The sequence below is a fragment of the Candoia aspera genome, chromosome 7 (genome assembly GCF_035149785.1).
Source record: "Candoia aspera isolate rCanAsp1 chromosome 7, rCanAsp1.hap2, whole genome shotgun sequence".
Taxonomy (NCBI): Eukaryota; Metazoa; Chordata; class Lepidosauria; order Squamata; family Boidae; genus Candoia; species Candoia aspera.
The window spans coordinates 13,851,012-13,877,864 of record NC_086159.1 but is presented as its reverse complement, the minus strand read 5'-3'; the positions used below and the strand labels follow the sequence as shown (position 1 = coordinate 13,877,864).

General features: G+C 44.4%; 1 protein-coding gene across 1 annotated transcript in view; it reads left to right on the top strand.

The window, feature by feature from the left end:
* Positions 1-26,853, top strand: part of LOC134501209 (receptor-type tyrosine-protein phosphatase O-like) — a 72,826-nt gene that overhangs the window by 32,835 nt on the left and 13,138 nt on the right. The gene's annotated exons all lie outside the window — the stretch shown is intronic.

Below are 26,853 nucleotides of genomic sequence, written 5' to 3'. Positions count from 1 at the left end.
AGGATCTGGGGAGAGATGTCCAGGGTTCCAGGTAGCAGAATTAGCAACATCACTTCCAAAGAAAGAAAGATTAGTGTGGCACATTCTGAAATATGTGGAGTTACAGTATATGCACAATTATCTAAAACAATCTTTGGAAATGAATTGCTGGCAGATGCCACAATATTCAGGTCTTCTCTAAAAGGCACTCAAGGAAATAGAAAATGGTCGTTCTTAAGACAACAAAATCGCAAGACCTTAACATGCGATAAGATTTCAAAAGTATTTTATGACATTCCATGATATTTCAGGGATGAGAACATGAACTCTCATGAGTTTTGATTTCATAATATTTCACCCCCTTGTGTGCGCGTGTGCATGTGTGTATAAATTTTGAGCAACAGAGCAATTGTGCAAAATCAGTACCGTTATGCAGGGCCCAAGGAGATCATTAAATCCAGCCCCTAAAATTATTACAGTGCTTCACTGCAGAGTGAAATTCAGAGTGAAAGTGCTAAATTGCCAGATTTGTTATAAATGCAAGTCTTCACCTAATCATGAGGGTCATTCTGTACCTTTTGCCTGTTGTGCTCAGGTTCTTCTGACCTAACATTATTGATGGAAGGGTTCCATATATGAAAAGATTTAGAAAGGTGACCCATGGGTCCAAGACTGGCTCTGAAATAAGAAATAAATTGTATTGTAAAAAGTAATAAGGGACAACGTTACTGTCCTTTACACTTTCTTTGGTCTCTCTTTTTGTCATTCCTCTTTTCAACAAGAGGTGAAGTCATGTTTCATTGATTATCATGTGGTCTAAAATGTAGATGCATGTCAGCCTGCATTAAGCTGATATTGTTCTTTATGCCATTCCCACTTGTGCCTTCTATGCTGCAAGTAGGTCACTGAAGATCTAAATGCTGCATTTCCTTCCCCTTCTTCCCTTCCCTTCTGTTATACCTCACTGGGACTGGAGTGTAAGTATTTATGAAACAAAGGCTCAAAACTGGGCTGGTAATCTGCCCTAAGGAAAGACCTTTTTCTGGTCTTTCATTAGTGCCAACTAAGATATTTTCATTTGGGATGGCGAAGTGAATAAATTGAAGTCTAATATTAATTATTATTTGAATGATTTTCTACCTAGTCTATATTCAAGACAGAATGCACCATAAATCATTGAATAATGTAAATCAGACATGAAGCTGCATCATACTGAGGCAAATTATTGGCCTATTAGCAAAATATTGCCTATAATTACTTTGAACAGTGCCCATAATTTAGATCACACAATTCTTGAGATATAAAGCAATTCCTGAAACTGGGGGGGGAAAAAATCTTATAAAAGATGTTTCTATTACAGAAAGGTATATATAAAGTGCATGACAAAATTTTCTGTAAAATATTGAAGTTCATGAAGTTTTTGAAAAGAACAGAATGAGTGGAAACTGGACAAACTTAATTTATGATAAACTGCATTTGAACTTGACAGATTCCAGAGATAAGGAAAAATTGTCTATTCCTAGACTAGAAAACTGTCCCAGATCATCCTCCAAGTTCCGTTTCAGTTCTGCTAATTGAATTAGAAATCTTAAGTGGCAGTTCATTGTATATTGAACAATGGTAAGAGGGGCTTATCAGCAGGAAAATGAAAGGCTGACAGGGCTTCTGTCTGGGTCAACAATTTGGCAGAGGAACATCCCAACAACTCCACACATTATACACACCACCATCTGCTAGGACAACATTGTGGTTGTTTCGGTAAAACTGACAATCAGAACCAAACTGAAAGAAGATGGCCAGATTTGCAGAACATGCTAGGCCTGTTGAGCCTAGCTGAGGTAGAGTTGTAGAGCTGTGGGATGCTTTGGATTTAATTCAAAAAAGTTGCTTTGGAGTGCATTGAGTATAGCATCCATCTACAGCTCATTAAAACAGCCATACCTTTCCCAGGCTCACATAGCAGGTACAGAGAGAGTTGTGGAATCCTGGGGAAAACATGGCTGTTTTAATGAGCTGTAGACAGATGCTTTATTCACACTCCTGCATGCTCTAAAGCATTTTTTCCAAATTATTTCCAGAGTGTTCCACAGATCTACTAGTTCATAGCTGAATGTGTTGTGGGAAAGCAAGCTGCTGTTTTAGCATGTTTCGTGAATCAGGCATCATAGTGAGCTGTAATATGGTTTATTTCTTTGGACATAGCATATTATACAAGCACATCCAGCAGGTGAGCATGACAAAGCTCTGTTGTCAAAGTAATGCAGTTACATCCATCCTGGCTGGAGCTCCTGGATTATTTGCAAAGAGAAAAAACAGGACAGGACAGCTTTTAAGACTTGTTTACTCTGGTTTAAATGCTGATTAAGTGTGAACCACAAGCATTTTGGCAATATAGAGGAAGAGCTAAAAAGAAAGGAAGCATGGGGAGAGAGAAGGTAGACAGTGCATGAATTAAGCCCTGCTGTCTCTGTTGGAGGCCTGATGAGAATATAAATTAATTAGATCAAATTAAATCAATATATGAATAAATAAATAAAACGGAACAGTGCCTAAGTGTTTGGCAAGGGGAAAATCATAAACAATGAGATTAGAAGTGAATGAATGACAGTGGTCATTATGCTAAATGATGCCATTTGCAAACATTGCTGCTGATAATAGAGAATTCCTGACACTAGACTATTAATTAATACATGCAGAGGATAAATCATAATTTTACCAATGATGGAATCAAGCTTCTTGTTAGTAAATAGTAGTCAAGTAGTCAATATATTGCAACTTCCTTTGGGATCTCTTTTGTTCCAAAATAGCTGCATTTGGGACAACGTGTTGGAGGAAGTTGCCTTTTCTCCTGTTGGATGAATACTGTAGTGCTGAAGTTATCAAAAGCATCCCTTTTTGGAAACATAATGAACATAATGAATCAAACAAGGTTGCCATGAATCACTTCATTATTGTCGCTCAGCTGCTCAATCATGTCTGACTGTTGCTAACCCAAGAGACAACAGTTCACCACGATTGTCTGTCAGGAACAAGTTCATGGATGTGTCATCAGTGATACTATCTGGTCCTCTTGTCTTCTGTCAGCCTCTTTCTAATGCCTTTGATTTTTTTCCCTAAGGCTCTTTTCCAATTTGCTTTTGCAGGCTTTTGATTTTTAGTGTTTCCAGCAAGCAAATAGTCTGGTTTTACTTCCTCTAGTATCAAATGCTTTGTTCTTCTTGCAGTCCAAGTTATTCTTCATAATCTCCTCCAGCACCATAATTCAAAGATATCCATTTTTCTTCATTCAGCCTTTCTGATGGTCCAGCTTTCACAGCCATATGTAACAGCTGAGTAATATGGCCTTACTTTCCCCCATTTACCAAGGAAGACAAATTTGATCTTTGGTATCAAGCTGGAGTATTGTAAAAGCATATTTCCATCACAGATCCAATTTAGGCTGCAGTCCCATGCTTATGTATTGGAAAAAAGCTCAGCAAAATACATGGAGTACAGTATACTCACTGAGTATACTGAATCCAGTGAAATATTCTTGTGAACAAACATATATGCAAGTCTATTCTTAAATACTTAAAAACATGCATACAAGTCCATTCTTAAATACTTTAGGGATCTGTATGTAACTTATGCCATTGTACATCATTCTCGCCAAATCTGAGCTCACCCTAAAATATGTTAATAGATTGCTAATGACTTTAGGATGTTGTGATATTGATTCTATTCTGTAAGGACTGGCAGTGAACATTGGATCCAGCCCAGTGCTGTTAAGCATAGCCTAGACACTGTAATATAAAAATTATGCAAAGCTGACAGCTAAATTTCCTAAGGAAAAGAAGGCCTGCATGCAATTAACTTGCTGAAGGAATTACACACACAATTATCTTATATTTGGGGTAATGAGGAAATACCAACTCTCTAAATTGATGTCTTAGAGAAAGTAAACAGCTACTTTCCGTTTGAACCTCATTTATGTAATGAATTGTATCTGGAAGTGTAATACGTTTTGAAGGATGATGGATACCCTCCAGGGCATTTGCTAATTTAAAATGTGTCTATAGTTAAAAGCTTCCATTTAAAGGGCAGTGTTGACACAACGGACATATTACCTCTTGGGAATAATTTGAATGTTAATTGCTATAGGACTGCACTGTAAGCCCTAGTATTGTATTTTGTTGTCTGTTCTAATGCCAGTAAGAAGTACGTCTCTGAGTCATAAATCCAACAAATCAGTTATCCTGTGAAGCAGACTTGAAGAATTTGGTTCCAATTATTCTCTCTTGTAAATCTCAGATATCAATGGTATTCAGCCTTCTTTAGATGTTCAGGGTAGTGCTATGCCAAAAACTGCTTTTCGATTTCTCAAAAATTTTCTGACCCTTCTAAGAGAGCCTTTTGTTTTACTGCCTTATTCCCGGAGTGATAGAAGGTTCCTTTGGAATGGTTTTTGTGCAAAGTATAATAACTTATGAGATTGATTTCACAATTAGATGTTGATATTTGGATTTGATGTTAGTCCTTTTGACAGTTGGCATGTAAAAGCATTTACTGTAGGGCCTTGTTCCAATATCATACTTAATCCAATGAGTCACCAACACTCTCAAATGTCCATAGTGGTGGTTCTGACATAACACAGTCATTCCAAATGGGTCAAGAATTGTCATTTTGGAATCCTCCCAAATATCCCAGGCATCCTTGTGCCAAGAGAGAACTGGCAAGGATGCCTCACAGCATCAGTCCCTTCCCCATTGATCAGCAGCAATAGGAATGACTTGCCTCTTGTAGTCAATCAGTGTTTGGAAGCTGCGTTCTGTAGTGCCAGACCCTGGCAGTGAATTGTGTAATGAAGAAGTTTGCATTTTCAGCTACTCGATCTCTCCAGCTTTTTGTCTTGGAGATCTAGATGGGAGGAGTTAGTTCACCTTGTGCACGATATAGTCTGTTTGAGGCAAAATTTATCTTCCTGTGAATTAGCTGACTAGGTCAGTTAAGTCCTGTTTAGTGTTCCTACAACACTGTAACTCCTTCTCATTGATGCAGCTCAGCATGTCCCAGAACAGGATCAATGTGTGGAAATGTGACCAGGTGGGTCAATTGTTTCCCAAGCAATTTCCCTCCCCCCCACTCCCCGCTGTTCCCACTAAGCAACACATAAAGGTAGTCGCTGGTGCTAATACTTTAAAATCAAAGGCAATGGTGCTGTTAAGAGGAGACTGCAATTCTTGTACTGGATTGTAATACTTTTCTCCCAGAGAATAACTGGATTAAAAGATTGATTTTAAATCTTTTCTTTTCTTTTTTCCATTGGACTTTGCAATGGAAGAATATTTAGAGCTGGAGAAAATGACTTCTTGGATCTGTGATTAAGAGTATCAAAATGAACTTCTAAAAGTGCAATTCAGAAAATTCTAGGCAAGCCTTGAACTTTGTCCTTCCTACTATCCAATTTATGCAAGGTAAATCCTTTTTAGGATTTGAGAGATAAAGAGCCAATGTGAAAGAATGGTTTTTACAGGAAAGATACTTGTCGATTAATTATGGAAACTCCCAAGTTCAGGGGCAGTAATAAGTCTTAAGAAGGGGTGAATTGTCTCATACCCTGGAATTCAAAAGCTGTTGTATTTTCTAACCAGCTACCCCCTCCAGATATCTTGGAGGACAACTCTTAGAATTTCTATTCTGTCAGTTGCATTTCCAAAGAATTAGGAGGCCCTGTTTTCAAGAATACTACAGGAAGTCCTTGACTAATGACCAAAATGGGGGACTGGAAAATTGGTCATTAAGTGGTTCAGTCATTAAGTGAGACACTCCTGACTGCACCCAATGTGACAACATTTTTGTGGTGGTTGTTAAGTGAATCACTATGGTCATTAAGTGAATCACATGGTTGTTAAGTGAATCATGCAGTTCCCCATTGATTTTGCTTGTCAGAAGCTGGCTGGGAAGGCTGCAAATGGTGATCACATGACCCCAGGATGCTGCAACTGTCGTAAATACATACCAGTTACCAAGTGCCCAAATTTTGATCACGCAACTGCGGGGGCGCTGCAACGGTGATAAGTGTGAGGACTGGTCATAAGTCACTTTTTTCAGTGACCTTTTCAGTGCTGTCATAAATTCAAACAGTCACTAAACAAATGGTTATAAGTTGAGGACTCCCTTTTAACAAATCTCCATCAAGTCTGAATTATCAAGAGTCCATACATAGCTGCCATTTCCTATGCGATCATCTTGAGTATGCTTTGCCATCAGTCCTCATAACCAACCTGTTTGTTGACGATCATTTTTCAGCATGGACTTCATTAAATCTGGCTATATTTCTTGTAAGATTTTTAAAGAAACACAATTCTTAGAATTCTCCTGTGAGTCAACCAGGTTTCTTTTTCTTTTTTTAATGCATTCACTGAAAAAGCAAGGCTATGTGAAGAAAATAAATGTTACTGGCTCAGGGCACTATTGGAAGCAGTTCAAGGAAAAGACTTCAGATTAAATGTCCTTCCATTTCATTGCCCTATTCTTGCATGATAAATGGGAGGCATTTAAGCATTTTTCAGAGAGTGGCTGATGAAATGAAGATAAGATGTGGAGGGGGAAGGGCACAACACTGGCAGTAGCCAAGCTACCACTTTCCCCCAGAAATCCCTTGGGAAGGATGCCATAAAGCATCATCTTCAGGTGACTTCTAGGAGAAAATAAAATGGAGGTCGCCAGCTGATACCTGCTGAGAGGAGTTCTCCTTGATTCTTGTTAAAATTTTCCACTGGCTGCACTTTTTTCAGCCTCCAGCATCTCAAGGTTGTCCTCAGGAGGGGTGTCAAGAAAGTCAAGATAGTATCATGACTATGTGATTGAAGCTCTGTTCCTTTTTTTTTTTTTTAACACACAATGCATGTTAAAGGGATGGGGTTTTGATCATGTAGTCATGGCTGCCATCCTGATTTACCCCCTTCAGATGCCCCTGATCTCTAGGATTCCTATAATGCAGGTTCTAACTCACCAAGTACATCATCATAACATGGGTCTTCCAAAATACTTGAGAAAGTATGTTTTGTGGCTGGTCATAGATGTTATGGCTACCATTTTGTGAAGGCCCAAACCTCTCTCATCCTCAACAGCTGATTTGTAGGAACACCTTTAGCATTCTTTAACATTCCAAATGTTAAAGATATTTAACTTCCAAAGATGTTGTGTAATATTTAATCCATTATAGCTTGATGCCATTTTAATGAAGGTTTTGCTTGCATTTCATTACCATTATTGCAATCTAGCCAATCTAGTGGGCAGTTACTTGAAGAATGGAAAATATACTCTTAAAAAAGGAAAGGAAGAAATCTTTGGAGGCAGAATAACTGAGAATTAGAGATGGTGCTTTGAATCCAGAAAGGCTGTTGGTCTCATTCTCTTTTCATTGGCCACCTAAAGGCATCTGAAAATGGAACGTTTGAACCAGATGGGTTTGGGATTCAGTCTACTCTGAGTCCCTTTCTTGCACATGACTGGGAAAATAGCTCCACAGCACATCAGGATCTTGGTTAGAGTTGTTAGCTCTAGTAGTGATGCTCAGTCTTCATATGAACAAGAACCTGTTTCTACCTGGAGTAGACAGAACTGAGCTGGTGGCATGGGGCCGGGTTATTTGAGGGACCACTTTTCCCCAATTACATTTACCTGCCCCATTAGGTCTGGCAGGAAGGGCATAGTCTGGGTCCCAGATGGCATGGTCTCAGTGCCATCTGGCAGGGCCCAGGAAGACAGGCTTTTCTATTGTTGTGTCTGCCCTTTGGAACATTATTATCCCAGAGATTAGATTGGCCTTGATCCTGTTGGTCTTTCACAAGAACTTAAAGACATAATTTTGTCACCAGGCCTGAGGATCTCGGTGAGTGTCTGAGCCTGTGCAGTGGCTGTGCTGATTTGTGTTGGTGGTTTTTACTTGGCTGCTGATTATGGGTATTTTTTTTTTATTATGGGTGTTTCTTATGCTGTTTGTTTTGTGGTTAGCTGCCCAGAGTCATGAATTTGAGATGGGTGCCCATATAAATTGAAATAATAAATAAATAAATCAGTCTTTATTGGATTGGTCAGGTTGGAAGAAATCAGTGGTGGGCTACCCACAGTTTTCAGGCTGCACATGGCCCCAAGAATCCCTGTCCCACAATAGATAGGGCTGAAAATTTCAGATGTATTTTCATTTTTTTATGGATTGTCAGAGTTTTAAGGGGCAGAATGGAGAGACTGAAGCTACCCTAACATTCCTTAAAAACTATGGAGACCCCACCTCCAACCCCTGCCCCCCAATCTTGCAGAAGGTCAGTATTCTCACACAAGTTCTCACAAGATCTCATGAAATTTGGAGATCTCACAGGTCTTATAATCTGAGGATGTAATTTGAGGATGAGGGTGAGAGTCCAGGTATCTCTGGCTTGAAATGGTTGCCAGCCCTGTTCTACAGGCTTAGCATTGGCATATACAGTATTCCCATGCCTTTGCCTGCTTTTGTCATTTTGCCTTAGGGAAATTTCCATTCTCACCCTCCCTCTCACCCTGCTAAACAAGAGCATGGGCCAAAAATCTATTCTGTTTTCCGTGCTATCAAAGATTATATATTATTTTATTTAGCAATATATGTTATTGCTAAACAAAATAGGGAAAGGATAAATAGGATAGTTTTTTATGCAACCCTGTTTATCCTTTCCCTATTTTATTTAGCAATAGATTTATTTCCCCATACAGAAAACAAAGAAAGGATCTCTCATTGACGATACTGAAGATGATTGAAAGAGATTGGCTGTATTACGTCGCGAGAAGAATGGATCCCATTAATCCATTTCTTTAGACCTCTCCCTGTTCTTTTTGCTTTGCATCTCACAGAAGACCTTTTTGGTTCAAGGAATGTAGGGCAAGTCTATTACTTAAATGATTTTCTTGGTGGAACTGGGCACACACATTTAAAACTGAGAGAAAATGGTACTTTTTTTTTTTCTTTCTGACACAGAAACATTTCAGTTGCAAGCCAATACAAAGAAATTCTGTCTCTTCCATTGTGTTCATTCATTTCTATTTTATATTGGATTCTGGCCATTAGTATAGGATGTCTAATCAAAGTGAGACCCTTTTCATATACCAGGAACATTGTAATGTATTCTGCCTCTCTAGCTGGGATCTTGGTCTATTATTTTCTTGCTATAACCACAAGGTGATTGTAGTGACTTTTACTGTACTGTTGATTTTTACTTAATTGGACATGTCCAATGCTATATTTTTCATGTGTTACCCCATGCCTTTAGAGCAGTCAATAGACTAAAATTAAAAGGCAACCTGTGGATACTCAGATATTTAATTAGTGTTTCCAGGTGTTATTCTCCTGGTGAAATGGAAGACAAAAAAGATATGGTTCCTCTCTCCCATTCCTTCTTCAATCCAATTATCTGCTCCATTGCTTAATCTCCTATGTGCCACATGTAGAGGGAGGCAAGAATAGGAGTCATAGAACTGCAGAAGGAATCAATTAGAGAGGCTTCTCCAATTGTCAGGTTTCTGCTGAAATGGCAAGCCCATATTTAATGAAGCAGAACAAAGAAGACTTTCTCCAAAATTGGTATTATTGCCCACAGAATGAGCTATTTTCATGTCTTGCCTGTACATCCTGGATCCAAGGTCCTGATCTAGGAAGACAGCATGGAAGAGAAGAGACAGTAAGAGAAAAAGCTGTTCTTCTATCAATAGCTATTTATTGGTTATTGCTTCCATGGGCAACACAGGCAGGTGATAGGACCTGCCTGATCTTGAAAAGGCGAAGCAGAATGAAATCTGATTAGTACTTGGTTGGGAGACCACCAGAAAAGCCAAGGAAAAGGGAATAGAAAACTCTCTCTTGTGGGCATCTTGTGTGGTTTAGAAGGTTGAATTTTATTCTAAGCTAGTACAGCAAAGAAAACAAGACATTGATCCTTTATATTTTGATACTAATATAGTATATTCACCCTTGTGACACAAGTAACAAGCAAATAATTAGATCTGGCAGGGAAGGCATACTATGGGTTCCATCAGCCAAGGACTTGCATTTGGTGGGTCCCAGGAGGTGGGCCTTCTCTGCTGTGGGTCCCTCCTGTGGAATGTTCTCCCCCCTGAAGTTAGGCTCACTCCTTCCTGCTATCTTTTAGGAAGTCCTTCAAGACCAGTTTGTGTCATCAGGCCTGGGGCTCTTTGGGAACCAGAGACATTCTTAGAGGGCTCCACTGTGATTGATATTCTTGTTCTCCCTGTGGGATTTGTATATTTTAAAATGTTTGATAGTATTTTTATTTTAATAATTATTTTAATATTTTTTAAAATGATTGTTTTTTTTAATTTACTTGCTGTTTTATCTAATTGTTGTATGCCACCCAGAGTCACTTTGTGTGAGATGGGCAGCCATATAAATATGATGAATAAATAAATAAAGGAATGCAGAATGCTCACTATAGTTGACCCTCAGGCAAGAAGTTAATAAGAAAATATGAAACTGAATCTGCCAAGCAAGGGGAAGCATGAAGCGGGACCACCTTATCACAATAAACAGATTGTTCGGTCAGGAACAAACAGAATGCCCAGCTTTCCTCTGAGTGAGGCAGGTTAGGGAAATACAAAAACCAAGTGTCCTCAAGGTTCAGGTCCAAATATTTGCTTAATTTAGTGATGTAAGATTGGGGGCTATACTATGTGATCAATTATTCACTGTGCATATTACATTTTCTCTCTGTTTCTGATTTAAGCTCAGGGCTCCCAGTTCACTTTGGCTGGGGCCCAGTGATCACTGTATAGGTATCTTAATAAAAAAAAATGGTTTTCATTTTAGTGGAGCGGATTTTTCTTCATGACAATCTGCTTCTTTATTGTTGGCAAGAAAACAACATGGATGCCTCCGTGTAATTACTAGGGCTCAAGTCTTACTCAAGGGAAATGTTCTTTTATTGCTTCATTTCTTAATCACATTTGTAGGCCACCTGCTCAGAATAACTCTTCCATTACTGATGTTCTTGTCGTGACTCCTAGCCTTAATGTGAGCCTACACTAAGCATCCCCATCTGGTGCCACTAGAAAGTATTTGGACTGCAACACATAGATCCTCTGGCCAAGAAGCTATCTGGAGATTATTAATACATTTCATGGTCCAATCACTATCCACTGATTCAGCCATGACTGGGGATGCTGAGTCTCCCTGACATATGAGAACAGTGGGAGCATGGGGTAGCGTTTCTGAGTGGTGGGCCATATCTTAAGGAATAGTTTCTCCCTCAGAATTTAGAGCAGTATCAGTCCTTGTACTTTTGCATAAAGCAGTGAAGAGTGAACTATTTTGGGCTGATGTTGCCCAGTACTGAGTAGGTATCCATGGTGGTTATAAATACAAATACCCATTGTGTTTGTTTTTTTTTTTTAAATGAATATATAAATCACCTCAGTCAATGAAACTCTAAATAATGTTTCTTTTCTTGAAAAACTGAGCAAAATTGCTTAGATGACCTGACTTACATTTGGTAATATCTCCTAGAGTCAGGAAGATGACTTACACACATTAGTGTATTGCTGTACAAATAAAAACAAAAAGTATATGTTGGAGCAAATGGAGCTGGCCATACTGAGAACAAGGGCTTCATCTGAAGTTCAGAGCATTATATATGTACTTACTAAATTTATCTTTTCCACCAAAAATACCACTCAGCAATATTTGGTCAGGAATTGTTTTACAAAACAGAACAGCAGGTTGGAAAGGGGGCAGATTTCAGCTAAAGGAAACTCTGGAGAATCCCACTATAGGGACCAATTATATCCTGGCAAAGAATCCAAGAGATGATGTAATAATTACACTTCAGTTCAATATTCAGTTGCTCTTGCACAGCTTGGGAAGGTAATGCATTTCTATAACAAATTGTAATTCCATGTGTAAAACTATTTCCTTTCACCCTGATATAAGACAATGGGAACATCCACATGGGGCTTCAATAACACTCCTGGATCAATACTACCCATCTTTGATCCCATGTCATCATCGACATTGGGTGGGGGGGGGGTTGGATTTTCTTCTAGCTGAACTGGGGTGCAGCTCAGTGGCAAAGCCTCTGTTTTCCAATGTGCAATACTGGACTTGCATAGATTTGGAGGTAGCTTATGGTGTTATTGGCAACAGTTCCTGTCAATCTTCACTTCCCATGTCCTTGGCTCTTCCATCTCCCTACTACTGTTAGGGCCTCATAGCCCTCTAGTGTCCATGCACTGGGCTTCAGAGCAGATTTGCAGCTAATTGTTGTTGTTGTTTATTCGTTTAGTCGCTTCCGACTCTTCGTGACTTCATGGACCAGCCCACGCCAGAGCTTCCTGTCGGTCATCAACACCCCCAGCTCCCCCAGGGATGAATCCATCACCTCTAGAATATCATCCATCCACCTTGCCCTTGGTCGGCCCCTCTTCCTTTTGCCTTCCACTCTCCCTAGCATCAGCATCTTCTCCAGGCTGTCCTGTCTTCTCATTATGTGGCCAAAGTATTTCAGTTTTGCCTTTAATATCATTCCCTCAAGTGAGCAGTCTGGCTTTATTTCCTGGAGGATGGACTGGTTTGATCTTCTGGCAGTCCAAGGCACTCTCAGAATTTTCCTCCAACACCACAGTTCAAAAGCATCGATCTTCCTTCGCTCAGCCTTCCTTATGGTCCAGCTCTCGCAGCCATATGTTACTACGGGGAACACCATTGCTTTAACTATGCGGACCTTTGTTGTCAGTGTGATGTCTCTGCTCTTAACTATTTTATCGAGATTGGTCATTGCTCTTCTCCCAAGGATTAAGTGTCTTCTGATTTCCTGACTGCAGTCAGCATCTGCAGTAATCTTCGCACCTAGAAATACAAAGTCTTTCACTGCTTCTACATTTTCTCCCTCTATTTGCCAGTTATCAATCAAGCTGGCTGCCATAATCTTGGTTTTTTTGAGGTTTAGCTGCAAGCCAGCTTTTGCACTTTCTTCTTTCACCTTCATCATAAGGCTCCTCAGTTCCTCTTCGCTTTCAGCCATCAAAGTGGTATCATCTGCATATCTGAGATTGTTAATGTTTCTTCCAGCAATTTTAACTCCAGCCTTGGATTCCTCAAGCCCAGCATGTCGCATGATGTGTTCTGCATACAAGTTGAATAGGTAGGGTGAGAGTATACAGCCCTGCCGTACTCCTTTCCCAATCTTAAACCAGTCTGTTGTTCCGTGGTCTGTTCTTACTGTTGCTGCTTGGTCATTATACAGATTCTTCAGGAGGCAGACAAGATGACTTGGTATCCCCATACCACTAAGAACTTGCCACAATTTGTTATGGTCCACACAGTCAAAGGCTTTAGAATAGTCAATAAAACAGAAATAGATGTTTTTCTGAAACTCCCTGGCCTTTTCCATTATCCATCAGATATTGGCAATTTGGTCCCTAGTTCCTCTGCCTTTTCTAAACCCAGCTTGTACATCTGGCAATTCTCGCTCCATGAATTGCTGAAGTCTACCTTGCAGGATCTTGAGCATTACCTTACTGGCATGTGAAATGAGTGCCACTGTTCGATAGTTTGAACATTCTTTAGTGTTTCCCTTTTTTGTATGGGGATATAAGTTGATTTTTTCCAATCGGATGGCCATTCTTGTGTTTTCCAAATTTGCTGGCATATAGCATGCATTACCTTGACAGCATCATCTTGCAAGATTTTGAACAGTTCAGCTGGGATGCCGTCATCTCCTGCTGCCTTGTTATTAGCAATGCTTCTTAAGGCCCATTCAACCTCACTCTTCAGGATGTCTGGCTCTAGCTCACTGACAACACCGTCAAAGCTATCCCCGATATTGTTATCCTTTCTATACAGGTCTTATGTATATTCTTGCCACCTTTTCTTGATCTCTTCTTCTTCTGTTAGGTCCTTGCCATCTTTGTTTTTGATCATACCCATTTTGGCCTGGAATTTACCTCCAATGTTTCTAATTTTCTGGAAGAGGTCTCTTGTCCTTCCTATTCTATTGTCTTCTTCCACTTCCACGCATTGTTTGTTTAAAAATAATTCCTTATAGCTTTGTTTTTAAAAAAAATCTGGTGCAGAAATGCACCATGAAGCAAAGATGGATGGGGCACCAAAAGGACAATCACTGGCCACCTGAGCTTAGCTTAGGAAGTGACTACAGCTGAAACTCTTCTACATTTCTCAACCAATGCAAACCCCTTGCTCTCTGTCCATGGTGCTGAAAGAGTCAGAGACATTGTGGGCTGATGCATTCCCATAACCCCCCACCTGGGATTTATTGGGGATGGCCAGGGAAGAAAGCAGCAGTATTATAGCCATTTCTCTGAAGCCTCAAAAACATTGTTTGTGCATGAATTAAACTACCATATTGCTGAATCACTTGTATTCGTTATTACCAGGGAAAGAGTAGGTTTCCTAGGTTTATCTACAAGTCTAGTTACATATGTTTGTGGGATTAGTATAGGTATAGATACACATACTCCAGTATATGTGCAAACATGTATTGCTTGGATACTCTATGGCAAAGAATAAACCTGACATACAGTTCTGATAGCAGATAGCCCTTGTCCTAACAGCCAGGAACCACGCTGAGACAAGGAACAGGTCTCTAGTGTTTTATTGCTGCTACATACAGGAAAATCCTAACAAACTGAAGAAGCGTGGGGAAAACCCAGCCATATAAACCCCAAAGGTTAAGGCGCGCCCGATCTGTGCCTCTTGGAATGGCTACCTAATTCCTCAGTGCTACGCATGCGCTTTACAGCCTGGATGGGAGCCCCCTGCTCTCCATCCGTACTCATGACAGCCCTCAAGAACAGTACTACGGGGACTATTCTTGTTCTAGTAAGGCAATCCATTAGATGATGTAATCTGTTAGTATCGTCCTGGGCTTTCAATAAGACCCGTGTGGGCAGGAGCATTTCAGCTGAATTGTAAAATTCATCTTGTACTTAGTTGTGTATTTATATGTGCTGAAGAACAGCTTCATTTTAATTGCCAGTGCTTCATAAGTAGCTGAGTAGGTGGATGCCTATGGAGCTGATATCCTGCCCAAATGGATTATTTCCATTCAAGACAGATTCCTTGGCTGATCTGGCATTACAGTTTAATATTTTTTCCTTAATTGCTTGAATTAATGCTTCACATTTGTGTAACACATTTTTATAAGCCATTCAAAATACTTGCCTGCGTTGTCTCATTGTAGAAGGAGAGCTAATCTATGGTAGCCAAAAATCAGAAGGAGACTGGTAGCACCTTTTTAGATCAATACATTTTATTTTAAAAAAACATAAGCTTTGTGAGCTACCAGTTTCCTTCTGATGTATTGTCAAAGTAATCTTGGTAATGGCCTTGTGAACAGGAAACATTATTATCTCTCCCATTATAAGTGTGAATATATGTGTGAGTATGTTGGGAGGGGGAGAGAAGTAATAACTGTATGCGTGAGGCCACCAAGTCAATTGGTGAAGATGAGATTTTAGAGTGGAAGACCATACAGGGCTGACACATAACATTCCTGGTTAAATTCCTGGTATATGTAGTTGACAAAAGCAGGTAGCAGTTGAATTGAATTACTTCTTTCTCTGCCTGGGGTCTTCTTCTAACCAAGGTTGAGATGACAATATTGGATTAGATCAGTGATACACAACCTAGGGCCCTGGGTTGTCTTCAGAGCCTCTAAAAACTTAACTCCAAATTGAGATGTTACAGTAACAAACATAATTTAATATGAATTGTTATGATTTTATGTTTGTTTACTGTTTTAATCGTTTTCCTATAATTGGGAACATAAGCCCCACTGGAGTCAATTCACAGTAGAGTGGCCTATGAGATTGAGCATATAAACAATAGAAATCTAACCATATTCATATGTATTTATTTTATCATGGAATAGCACTGAAGATTAAAGTATTCTACAAGAAAGTAGGTTGAAAGAGGCTAATAAAGACCTCTGAAAGAGAAGGGGAATACTCCTTCTCTAAAGCAAATTTATGATTTAATATTAGGGGGAGTGGGAGGCAGAACTGTCCCCTGATGCTATGTATGCACCCACTCAAGAGGGGGGGAAAAACACCCCCAGCTATTTTCTTCTGTTAGTTGGTTATTTTCAGTCTTGCAACCCAACTAGGAGAAAAATGGCTGGGAAAAGTCATTTTAGGAGAAAGAATCCTACATCCAGCCTTACTAGTTCTGTTTTTTATCTCCCTGTTCTTTACCCCACCCTCTTTATTGAAATTTGGCACCATCATCATCCTAACAGGCCCATTGTGCTGCTATGACGTGTTGTTGAGTGCCTGAGAATTTTCTTTTAGTGTTCTCCATTTTTAAGAAGGTGATAAGGGGAGAAGCTGCATCTAAGCACCCCTGAAAGTGATAAATGTGCCCCACTTCTTGATGTTATAATTTATTTGACATGAGAGCATCAATAGGATAAATACACATATCATTATTTTTGTCCAGCTACATTCAGGTTTTCATTTGCCAAAGAGGTCATCTCCAGAAAAGTCTGGACAATCAAATGGGCAATCTGGACAATTTTTTGTGGGAGAACACTAGGTAGTTCGCATTTGACCTGCCTCAGTTTTGTTCTTACTATTCTGAGTACTGTACAATAGAATCTGAAAGAGAAATTCAGTGGTGAGAGGTGTTGTATAATCTGGTTTTTGTGGAGTAGGACTCCAGAGTTCAGCCCTGAGCTACATATATTCTCTTCTATCAGTAACCTGGTTTTTAAATGGCTAGCTGCTCAGGAAGAACTTTAACCAATTAGCTGATCAGGCAGGAAAGTCTTACATTTGGCTATAGTTAGAACTAGTTGAAACACAGTTTAGTCTCCAGGGTGGAGAGCAAAAGGCATCTAACACTTTTCTCTCCATATATTACATAAATAAACTGCGATAAAAATGAATCCCATTCCTGAAATATGTCATGATAACAATTAAAGATCTATATTCGTGATACTTGTTATGTTTAAGAAACTCTGCATATGCGTGTGTATTAGCCTGTCATTTGTTAATACACACACATGTGAAGTTTCTTAAATACTATGTAAATAATAGGGCATTAAATTATGGACAAATGTTGTCAGTTCACAATACTTCTTGAATTATTTCCCTGAATTATAAATTATAAATTGGGGACAGTCATCTCACTGAGATTCAGAAAATGCTGGTTGGCTGGAGGAACCTCTTTTTTATCTCTACTGAGAGAGAAAAACTACTTCTGTTACAGAAGGTGAAGAAATGAGGTGTCTGAAGTTTCCCTCCTATGGACCATCAAAGGGCAAGGTTCAATGGAGATGAAAATATCAGCTAGTGCTGACTTCCGGAGCAGCAAGACAGGGAGATCTAAGCATCTACACAGCCAATTAAATGGAAGAGGAGAAGAAGAAGCTGCAACCTTAAATGTAGTCCCATTTTTCATCTAATTAGAGCTACATTCTGGAATTCCTGCAGAGATGGTAGTTGTCTTTACTGACAAAACTTCAGTTTCACTAGAAGAAAGGTAATTCTATTTTCCTGCTGTTGCAACCAAGTAAGTTCAGGTAAAATGTGACAGATCTGCGTGGTGGTGGTGAAGAAAGGTTAACCTTTTTATATTTTCTTCTGACACCTGAGCAATGGAGTTAACTAAAATGAAAAGAACTGAAGGGTCATGTGAAATAAAACAGAAGTGCAGGAAGGATCTGTGTTTCCATGGATCCAGGAATGAGTAGTGGATCTTCCTTGCATCTGTTCCTCTGTCCCGTTTTCTGTGCCTCTTGAATTCCAGTGTAGTTATAGCAGCGGTACGGAGAAAAACAACACCACTTCCTATAAATGGGGTCAAGGATTGGGTGGCCATTTAAAAAGTGGAAATACGTTTTATGAGATTTTAACATTTACGACTGTAGTTTGATTTTATTGTAAACTGCCCAGAGTCCCTCTCTTGGGGGAGATGGGCGGTAATTACATTTGAATAATAAATAAATAAAGTATAGAGTCTTAGCAGATGGTCTGGCCAGCCCTGTTTGGATTTAGATCTGTCTGTCTGTCTGTCTGTCTATCTATCTATCTATCTATTTATCTATCAGGTGATCAAGTCGGTGCCACCTCTTACTAACCACATAGATTTTCTCCATGATGTTCTGTCCCTAACCTGGTCCTTCAGGTCTTCCAACAGTGCACCCATTGCTGCTGTAACTGAGTCCATCCACCCTGGTGCTGGTCACCCTCTTCTTCTCTTTCCTTCCACCTTTCCCAGCATTATAGCCTTCTTCAGAAGGCTAGGTCTTCACATAATGTATCATAATTTGAGCTTGGTCATTTGTGCCTTGAGCGAGAATCCTGGGTTGATTTGTTCAATGATCCATTTGTTTGTTTTCTTGGCTGTTCATGTATTCTCAGGAGTTTTCTCCAACACCAAAATTCAAAAGTATCAATACTCTTTCTCTCCTGCTTCTTTCAAGTTTCACTTCCATAGAGTGTCACGGGGAGTACTAGGTATAGATACTTCACAACATCTGAATATTTTTTCCAGGGCCTTCATGGCTGCTCTACCAAGTGCTAGTCTGCGGAGTATTTCTTGACTGCTTGTTATTTTACTGTTGGTGGTTGATCCTAAAACACAGAAGCTACCTACCACTTCAATATTTTCACTGTCAGTTCTAAGGCTGGTTATTGTACCCGTTGTCATTAGTTTGGTCATATATACTGAGTTGATGGCAAATAATCAATCAATCCGTCAATGTATAATCTCAAGCAGAGTTGGCATTGGACAGGTCATTTGAGAAGCCCAGGGCTAGGAAGTCAAAAAAAATCCCAGAAGAAAGCAAACCACTTCCTTGCTATTGCTAAGAAAACTGCATGCTTAGATCCATACAGTCATGTGTCAAGCATGGCTTGAATTGTCTCCCTTGGATTTACATAGCTAGAGGGAAGAGAGTGAGCATCTACTACTGTCACCAGGTACTAATGGTCTCAGCTCTTTTCCATCATAACAAACAGTTCATTCTTAATTATTTTCCTTTTGATGACATGAAGTGTCACTCAATGAGTGAAAAATGGCAATTTTATATATGTGTTTTTTTAAATTATAAGAAGGTAAGATTATTCCAGTAAGAGCATGTCATCTGAAACATTTTCCTTTGAAACAATATATTTTTTTCTAATGCAAATATAAGGAGATCAAATCAAAGAATTCATCATTCAAGTAAAACTCATATTACTTTACTGAGGTTTTATAAATGGCATAACAGCCCTAATCAGAAAATTAGGTTTCAAAGATATACTAAATGAGCACTTTGAATCTTAGATATTATTTGCTTTTTTCTTCCTGGAAGACGCGGGTAAATCGGGACTTAATTCCATGCAGGAATAGTTAGTGGAATAGTTAGGACAATCTGAGAACTCTCTCCACCTGAAAAGAAGTGGGGTGATATTCCAGACCAGTGTGAGACTGACTTTAGTGCTTACCTCTATAGCTCTGTGATTCATGTTACCGTTCTATTTCTATTCTATTCTATTTATTCATTTTCTATCCTGCCTTTATTATTTTTTATAAATAACTCAAGGTGGCGAACCTACCTAATACTCCTTCCTCCTCCTATTTTCCCCACAACAACAACCCTGTGAGGTGGGTTGGGTTGAGCGAGAGGGACTGGCCCAAGGTCACCCAGCCGGCTTTCATGCCCAAGGCGGGACTAGAACTCTCAGTCTCCTGGTTTCTAGTCTGTTGCCTTAACCACTAGTTACCCTCAGTCTCTGCACTAAAGATAGAAGGTGCCAGTGTACCTGCATTTGATAAGCAAGGAATGTGTAATGTTTTACTTATTGCAGTTCAAGAGCAAGTCCTTCTACTTGCAGGGCCAGTGCTACCATTAGATAAGGAAGGCACCCTGCCACAGGCAACAGAACTAATGGAATGGATTGCACTGGTAGAATGCTGGGGGCAAAACTATGTGTGTGCTATGTCATCTTCATGTTGCTTCAGGTGTAATAGAGCCTATGCTGAAAACCAAGTCATCTCCCACTGGAATAAATGGGAGAATTCCATCATGCCCTTTAATTCAGGCAGCAAAATGCCTAGTAATATACCTACATTTTATGATTGTATAAGGTGTGGGAAGCAGAGGTCAGTTCTGGGGTGCATTTTGTCATTTTTCAGGTAGATCTGGAAGTACCCGGGAAATAACAACCTAGCAGAAATCCGCCTATCTGTTCAGTCATAGATTAAATGTGAGGGCTTTGCAGAGTGGCATAATTCTAATGTGATTTGCTGTCCATTTTACATGGTAAATTTCTGCTCCAGCAGACTTTTGTCCAGTTTTGTTGTGTACTATTGGATCATAAATTCTTTGATCCATTTGGGGTAGATAGTGCTTGCTTTTGGAAGTGTATTGGATAGCTGGGATATTAGATTTTTTCTTTTCACAAGAAAAATGCCCATGTGCTCATAACAGGAAGTGGTGCAAAGGACAAGCAACGGATGCCCCAAAATTACACTACTGGGTGTGTAAGCATCATATTCCAAGTCACTGGGAGTTGGGTGGCATTATTATTGTTGCTGTTGCTGTTGTTGTTGAAAAGAAATAAAGAAAAAAGACTCAAGAGTTCAGCCCACTTCATACAGTTTGAGAGCTGGGTATTTTTCTTCTAGGAAAAGACAAATGCTAGCTGTCATGCGCTGCCTACCTCTGAATAACGTTCAGACGCTGGTTTGCAAAGCAGGTTCTGGTTTATTTCAGGTTAGGTACAACGTTGGTAGAAAAAAAGCTGAGAGTGACAGGAGCGCGCCGGTGCGGGGTTTAAATACCCCGCGCCGGTCAGCGCCCCCTCGCTCTCGGTCACGTCACCCCCCTTTGTCCCATGCGTTGCCCTGCCATTGGTTGAGGGTTTCCAGGATCGCCCATCCTCAGGTTTTCATTCTTCTGCTGATTGCTTTCAGCTGGGCGATCCCCGTTGTATTGCCGCTGATGGCTTGGGTGGCTCCGTGATCCGTTTAGCTATTGTTTGTTAGCCGTTAGTCGTTGTGGGTTGATGGCTACTTAACTTGTACCCCTTCACCTATTTCCTTGTCATTGTCATGAGTGCCATTGCGCTGATGACTTTAGCTCAACGGCACTCATGACATACTGCCCCCTTTCCGAATAGTGTTCTCCCCCGGGTTTCTGGGTTTTCCCCATAGAGCTGTCAAAAGGCCCCTTTTTTTTTTTTTTTTTCAAAGTTCCCGCCGGAGTAGTTGTCGCCCCTCCCTTTGCTCCTCCCTCTACCACGTGCCTTCCCAGGGTGTGTCCATGGTGCGCACGCTCGGGTTCTGACCTGGCGTGCGCATGCTCCAGCCACACCCTGTTTGTTTGGCTCAGTTCGGCGAGGCGAGAGGCGTGGCTGGTCGGGTGCTTCTCAGCTCCAGGTAGGGCCCTTCTTTTCTTATTTAGAGTGCGTCGCCTTTGTTGTGTCTCTTGGGCGTTGCCCCCAGGTTGCCCTGTTGACTTGCTTGCCACTCCCCCGCGGCCGGGGGGCGGGGGAAGGGTGCTGGCGATCGTTTGTCACCACCCCGTGGGCCCGGGGCGGGGGGAGTGAGTCCCGGGGGGGGGAAGGTCCACCCAAGTCGCGGGCTTGGGGGGGGCCCTTTCCCTTGGGGCACGGGAGGCGGGGTGAGGCCTGCGGGGGGGGGTTTGGTTTTGCTGACCTTGGTTGCGGTTTGTCGGGGTATGCCCGGTGAAATGCTCTGGTCAGGTCAGGCGCGTTAACGTTGTGCGCCGCCACCCATTCCGGGTGGGGGAAGTGTTTCCACCTGACCAGATAGTGTAGGGTTCCTCGTTGCTTGCGGGAGTCGAGGATGTCCCTTATCTCGAAGTGGTGTTGCCCGTCGATCATGAGCGGTGCGGGCTGTGGCGTGCTTGGGTGCCATCGGGAGGTGGTTGCCGGTTTTAGGAGGCTGGTGTGGAACACCGGGTGGAGCCTCCGGAGGTTGTGTGGCAGGTCCAGGCGTATTGCTACCGGGTTCACTATTTGCGTGACTCGGAACGGCCCGATGTACTTAGGCCCCAGTTTTTTCGAGGGTTGGGTTGACTTTAGGAACTTGGTGGAGAGATAGGCCATATCCCCCGCCTGGAACGTCGGTTGTAGGCGCCGGTGCTTGTCGGCCTGCTCTTTGTAAGCAGCCTGTGCCTCCTTTAGCGCCGCCGTGATTACTGGCCATGCTTCCGCGATCTTCCGTCCCCAGTCGCTGGCGTCCACCTGGGGTTCCGGGGGTTGAGGTAGCTCCGGGATGGGGACGAAGTCGCGCCCCGAGACTACTTCGAACGGGGTTTTCCCCGTGCTCGTGTGGACGGCGTTATTGTATGCGACTTCGGCGAACGGGAGCAGTTCAACCCAGTCGTCTTGGTGGTAGTTCGTATATGATCGTATAAATTGCTCTAAGGTGGCATTAAGAACCTCAGTGGCTCCGTCCGTCTGCGGATGCCAAGCCGTAGATAGGGCCTGTTGGGTCCCCGTCAGCTTCAGGAAGGCCCGCCAGAATTTGGAGGTGAACTGTGTGCCCCTGTCGGTCACCACACGTGCGGGACATCCGTGTAGCCTGTACACGTGGATGAGGAAGAGTTTGGCTAGTTGTTGTGAGGATGGGACCGACGTGCAGGGGATGAAGTGGGCCTGCTTTGAGAAGTAGTCCTTCACCACCCAAATAGCCGTTTTCTTCTGGCTGGGTGGGAGGTCCACTATAAAATCCATAGAGATTTCCTCCCATGGGCGGGAGGGTTCTGCCACCCGTTGCAGTAGCCCCGCGGGTTTGCCTGGTGCCCGTTTGGCCCTAGCGCACGTTGGGCAGGACGCCACGTAGGTTTTTACGTCCCGCCTGAGCGCGGGCCACCAGAATTGGCGCCGTGTGAGGTGTAGGGTCTTGAGGAACCCAAAGTGTCCCGCTTGCTTGGCGTCGTGTGACCTATGCAAGATCGCCTGGCGTTGCGAGTCCGGGACGTAGATTCTGCCTTCCCCCCATGCTAGGTCTTGCGCCATCGTTACCTTGTCGGGGTTTGCCAGGAACCAGGGGTCGGTTTTGAGGGCGGCGGCGAGGTCCTTGCGCATTCCCCCTGGTAGTTGCGGTTGGCTTCTTTCCGTCGCCGGTTGTCCCGCCGTCGGCTGCGCCGTAGCGTCGAGCTGCCTCCGTGCGCCGCTTCGGGTGGTCACGGCCATCCCCAGTTGCGAGGCGGATAGGACCGTCCCAATGGTGTCTGGGGCGGGCTCTTCGTCTTGGGGCAGCCGGGAGAGGGCGTCGGCCAGGAAGTTCTTCTTGCCCGGCATGAACTTCAGTTGGAAATCAAAGCGGCTGAAGAATTGGGCCCATCGGACCTGTTTTGGGCTAAGGCGTCTAGGCGTTCGTAGGGCCTCGAGGTTCCGGTGGTCCGTCCAGACCTCGAATGGTTGGGTGGCTCCCTCGAGTAGGTGTCGCCACGTCTCTAGTGCCGATTTCACCGCGAAGGCTTCTTTCTCCCAGACGTGCCATCGCCTCTCTGTCTCGGAGAACTTCCTTGACAGGTAGGCGCATGGTTTCAGGAGCCCCGTGGAGTCTTTTTGTAGCAGGATGGCTCCCAGGGAGAAGTCTGAGGCGTCGGCTTGGACCACGAACGGCCGTTCTGGGTCCGGGTGCGCGAGGATTGGCTCCGTCGTGAACAGCGCTTTCAGCTTGTCGAATGCGGTCTGGCACGCGGGAGTCCAATTCAGCACTGTGCCTGGGTTCTTGGCGCGTCGGGTGTCCCCCACCCCTTTGGTTTTGAGGAGGTCCGTTAAGGGGAGGGCTATCTCAGCGAGCCCCCGGGCGAATGACCTGTAGAAATTCGCGAATCCCAGGAAGCTCTGTAGTTGCCGTCTGTTGCGGGGCCGCTCCCAGTTTAGCACCGCTTCGACTTTTGCGGGGTCCATTTCGATGCCGTCCCCGGAGATTCGATACCCCAAATAGTCTAGGCGCTCTTTGTGAAACTCGCACTTTGTAGGCTTTGCATAGAGCTGCGCCCTTCTGAGCTTGTCGAGGACTTGCCTGACTAAGGTTACGTGTTCCTCGTGCGTTTTTGTGTAAATGAGGACGTCGTCGATGTAGACCAGGACCCCTTTAAACAGATGTTCATGCAGTACCTCATTGATGAGCTGCATGAACACCCCAGGGGCCCCCGCGAGTCCGAAGGGCAGTACCTTGTACTGGAACGCGCCTAGGGGGCAGTTAAACGCCGTCTTCCATTCGTCCCCCTCCCTGATTCGGATGCGATAGTACGCCTCGCGAAGGTCCAATTTGGAAAAGACTTTGCCCGTGGACAGGTGGGCGAGCATGTCCTTCACCAGGGGTAAGGGGTATTTGTTGGACAGGGAAGCCGCGTTTAGGCCCCGGTAGTCGGTGCAGAGCCGTAGGGTCCCGTCTTTCTTCTCCCGGAATAAGACGGGGGCTCCGACCGGTGAGCATGCTGGCTCTATGAATCCCCTGTCTAAGTTTTTATCGATGAACTCCCGGAGGGTTGCCATCTCCTTCGGGGTCATCGAATAAATCTTTGGTCTAGGTAAGGGGACGTCGGGCAGTAGGTCAATCCGGCAATCCGTCTTGCGGTGGGGGGGTAGTTGGTCAGCTTCTGCCTCTCCGAAGACTTCGGAGAAGTCGGCGTATTGTTCTGGTAGGTCTGCTGTGGTAGCGGCATTGTCTTGTGTGGTCGCCTCCGCTCGTCCTACCGTGGGGTTGCTTTTGCCAGCTGGTACTGGTGCTCGATACTCGCCGTCGCCGAATGTGAAGGTGCGGGTCGCCCAGTTGATCCGCGGGTTGTTTTTCGCGAGCCATGGCATCCCCAGGACTGCAATGGGCCGTCCGATGGGCGTGACTACGAACGCTGTGCGCTCGGTGTGAGTGCCCATTTGCAGGGTGACCGGCTCGGTTTGTAGCGTGGCTGGTTTCCCTCCCGCTGTAGAGCCGTCCAGCTGGTGGAATGCCAGCGGCGTGGGGAGGGGGAAGCAGCGGAGGTCGAGTTTGGCGACTAGGTCGGGGTGGATGAGGTTTTTTGAGCACCCCGAGTCCACTAGTGCCGCGGCCGTGGTGGCTCCGTTGCCGGCAGAGAGTTGAATTGCTGCCAATATTACGGAGCTTTTGTCGTTTCGTTGAGGTGGTCCGCGTTGTTGTCCCACCGCCTGCCTCGCCACGCGTCTCAGAGCAGGCGGGGAGCATTTCCCGCCGGCTGGTCGGGGTCGGTATTGTCCTCTTCCCCCCAGTACGCGTCCCAGCCCTCTTCCGGTGTCGCTGTGGCCACGGTCATTCGGCGGTGAGGGGGCGGCCCCGGGTTGGGTGGTTTGGGGCTAATTTTCGGGGCGGGCTTGGGCGCGCTGGTTGGCGGTCGGTTGGCGAAGCAATCCGCCGTCTTGTGCCCTAATTTGCCACACTTCCCGCAGGGCTCCCGGTTGAACCTCTTTTTTGGGTATATGGGGCCGGCCATCCCCCCGTGTGGTGCGGGTACCTTTTTCCCGACATAGTTTGTGTCTTCCGTGGTTGTCATAAGGAAGGTGCGGTGCGCGTGTTCGGCTCTCCCTGCGAGGTGGATCCACCCGTGTAACGTTTCTGGGTCGTCGCGGTAGAGGGCCCATTGGAGAACGTCGCGGTTGAGCCCCCTTTTGAAGATTTCCAGCAGGGTGGTCTCCGACCAGTCGCAGACCTTTCCCGCGAGGGCTTTGAACTCCAGGGCGTAGTCAGGGACCGTGCGTGTGCCCTGTTTAAGTCTCTGGAGTGCGCTTTTCGCCCGTACTTTAGCTAGGGGGTCTTCGAAGTAGTCTTTCATCTCTTTGATGAAAGCAGGGAAGGTGGCAAGGGCGGGGGAGCTGGACTCGTACAGTTGGACGTACCAGTCCGCCGCCCTGTCTTGGAGTTTGATCGCCACGGCGGCGATCTTGTCGGCCTCGGAGTCATAGGAGTGTCCGTGCCTCCCCATGAACTCCCTAGCGTTGGTAATGAAAAACGAGAGTTTTGAGGGGGTCCCATCGAAGAAGATGGGGAAGTCCTTTGGGGCCCGGGCGTTTTGTGCGGCCCCGCCTCTCGCTTCCCGGGGTGTGGTGTCGGCCGCCTGTGCCGTCTGCTGGCTCTCCGCTGGCCCGTGTGGGTTCGGTGCTTCGCTCGGGGTGTGGGCTTGTGCGGGGACGTCGTTGGGTGGCGCGGGGGGCATGAGCGCCTGGAGCATGGTCCGGAGTTCCGTCAGCTGAGCCCGCATGGCCGCGAGTTCAGCTCGTGCCTCCTCGTCCACAGCCCGCGCCGCCGCTGGGGCCGGTTCCGTTGGCGCGTCCTCGGGGGTGGGTTGCCGGTGGGGTTCATCGTCCCTCCGCCGCGGGTCCGCTTCCTCCTCCGTCTGATGGGTGTCTCCGTCGTCCTCCTCCGTGTCGAGCATCGTGGGGCTGTCGCTCCACGCCCGTTGCTGGGGTGCGATGTGGGGCGCGGGGTCCTCCGCTGGTTTCGGAAGTCGTGCTGCTCCCTCCCGCGGTCGGGTTGCCTCCGTCGCCATCTCCCCTTGGGGTTGGAGCTGAGGCTCGGGTCGGGTGGGGTGGGCGTCCATGGCTCCGGGAGTCCGCGGTGCCTCTGGCCTCGGTCGGTCCTCCCCTGTCTCTTGCCGCGCGGCTCGCCCTCCTTGCCCGCGTCGTTCCGGCCTCATCTTGCTGGTCTTCTCGCCGTCTACTCCTCCCGCGGCTCGTTGTCGTCCGGTGGGGCTCGGCGAGGCTGAGTTTATGACTCTCAGCTTTATGTCATGCGCTGCCTACCTCTGAATAACGTTCAGACGCTGGTTTGCAAAGCAGGTTCTGGTTTATTTCAGGTTAGGTACAACGTTGGTAGAAAAAAAGCTGAGAGTGACAGGAGCGCGCCGGTGC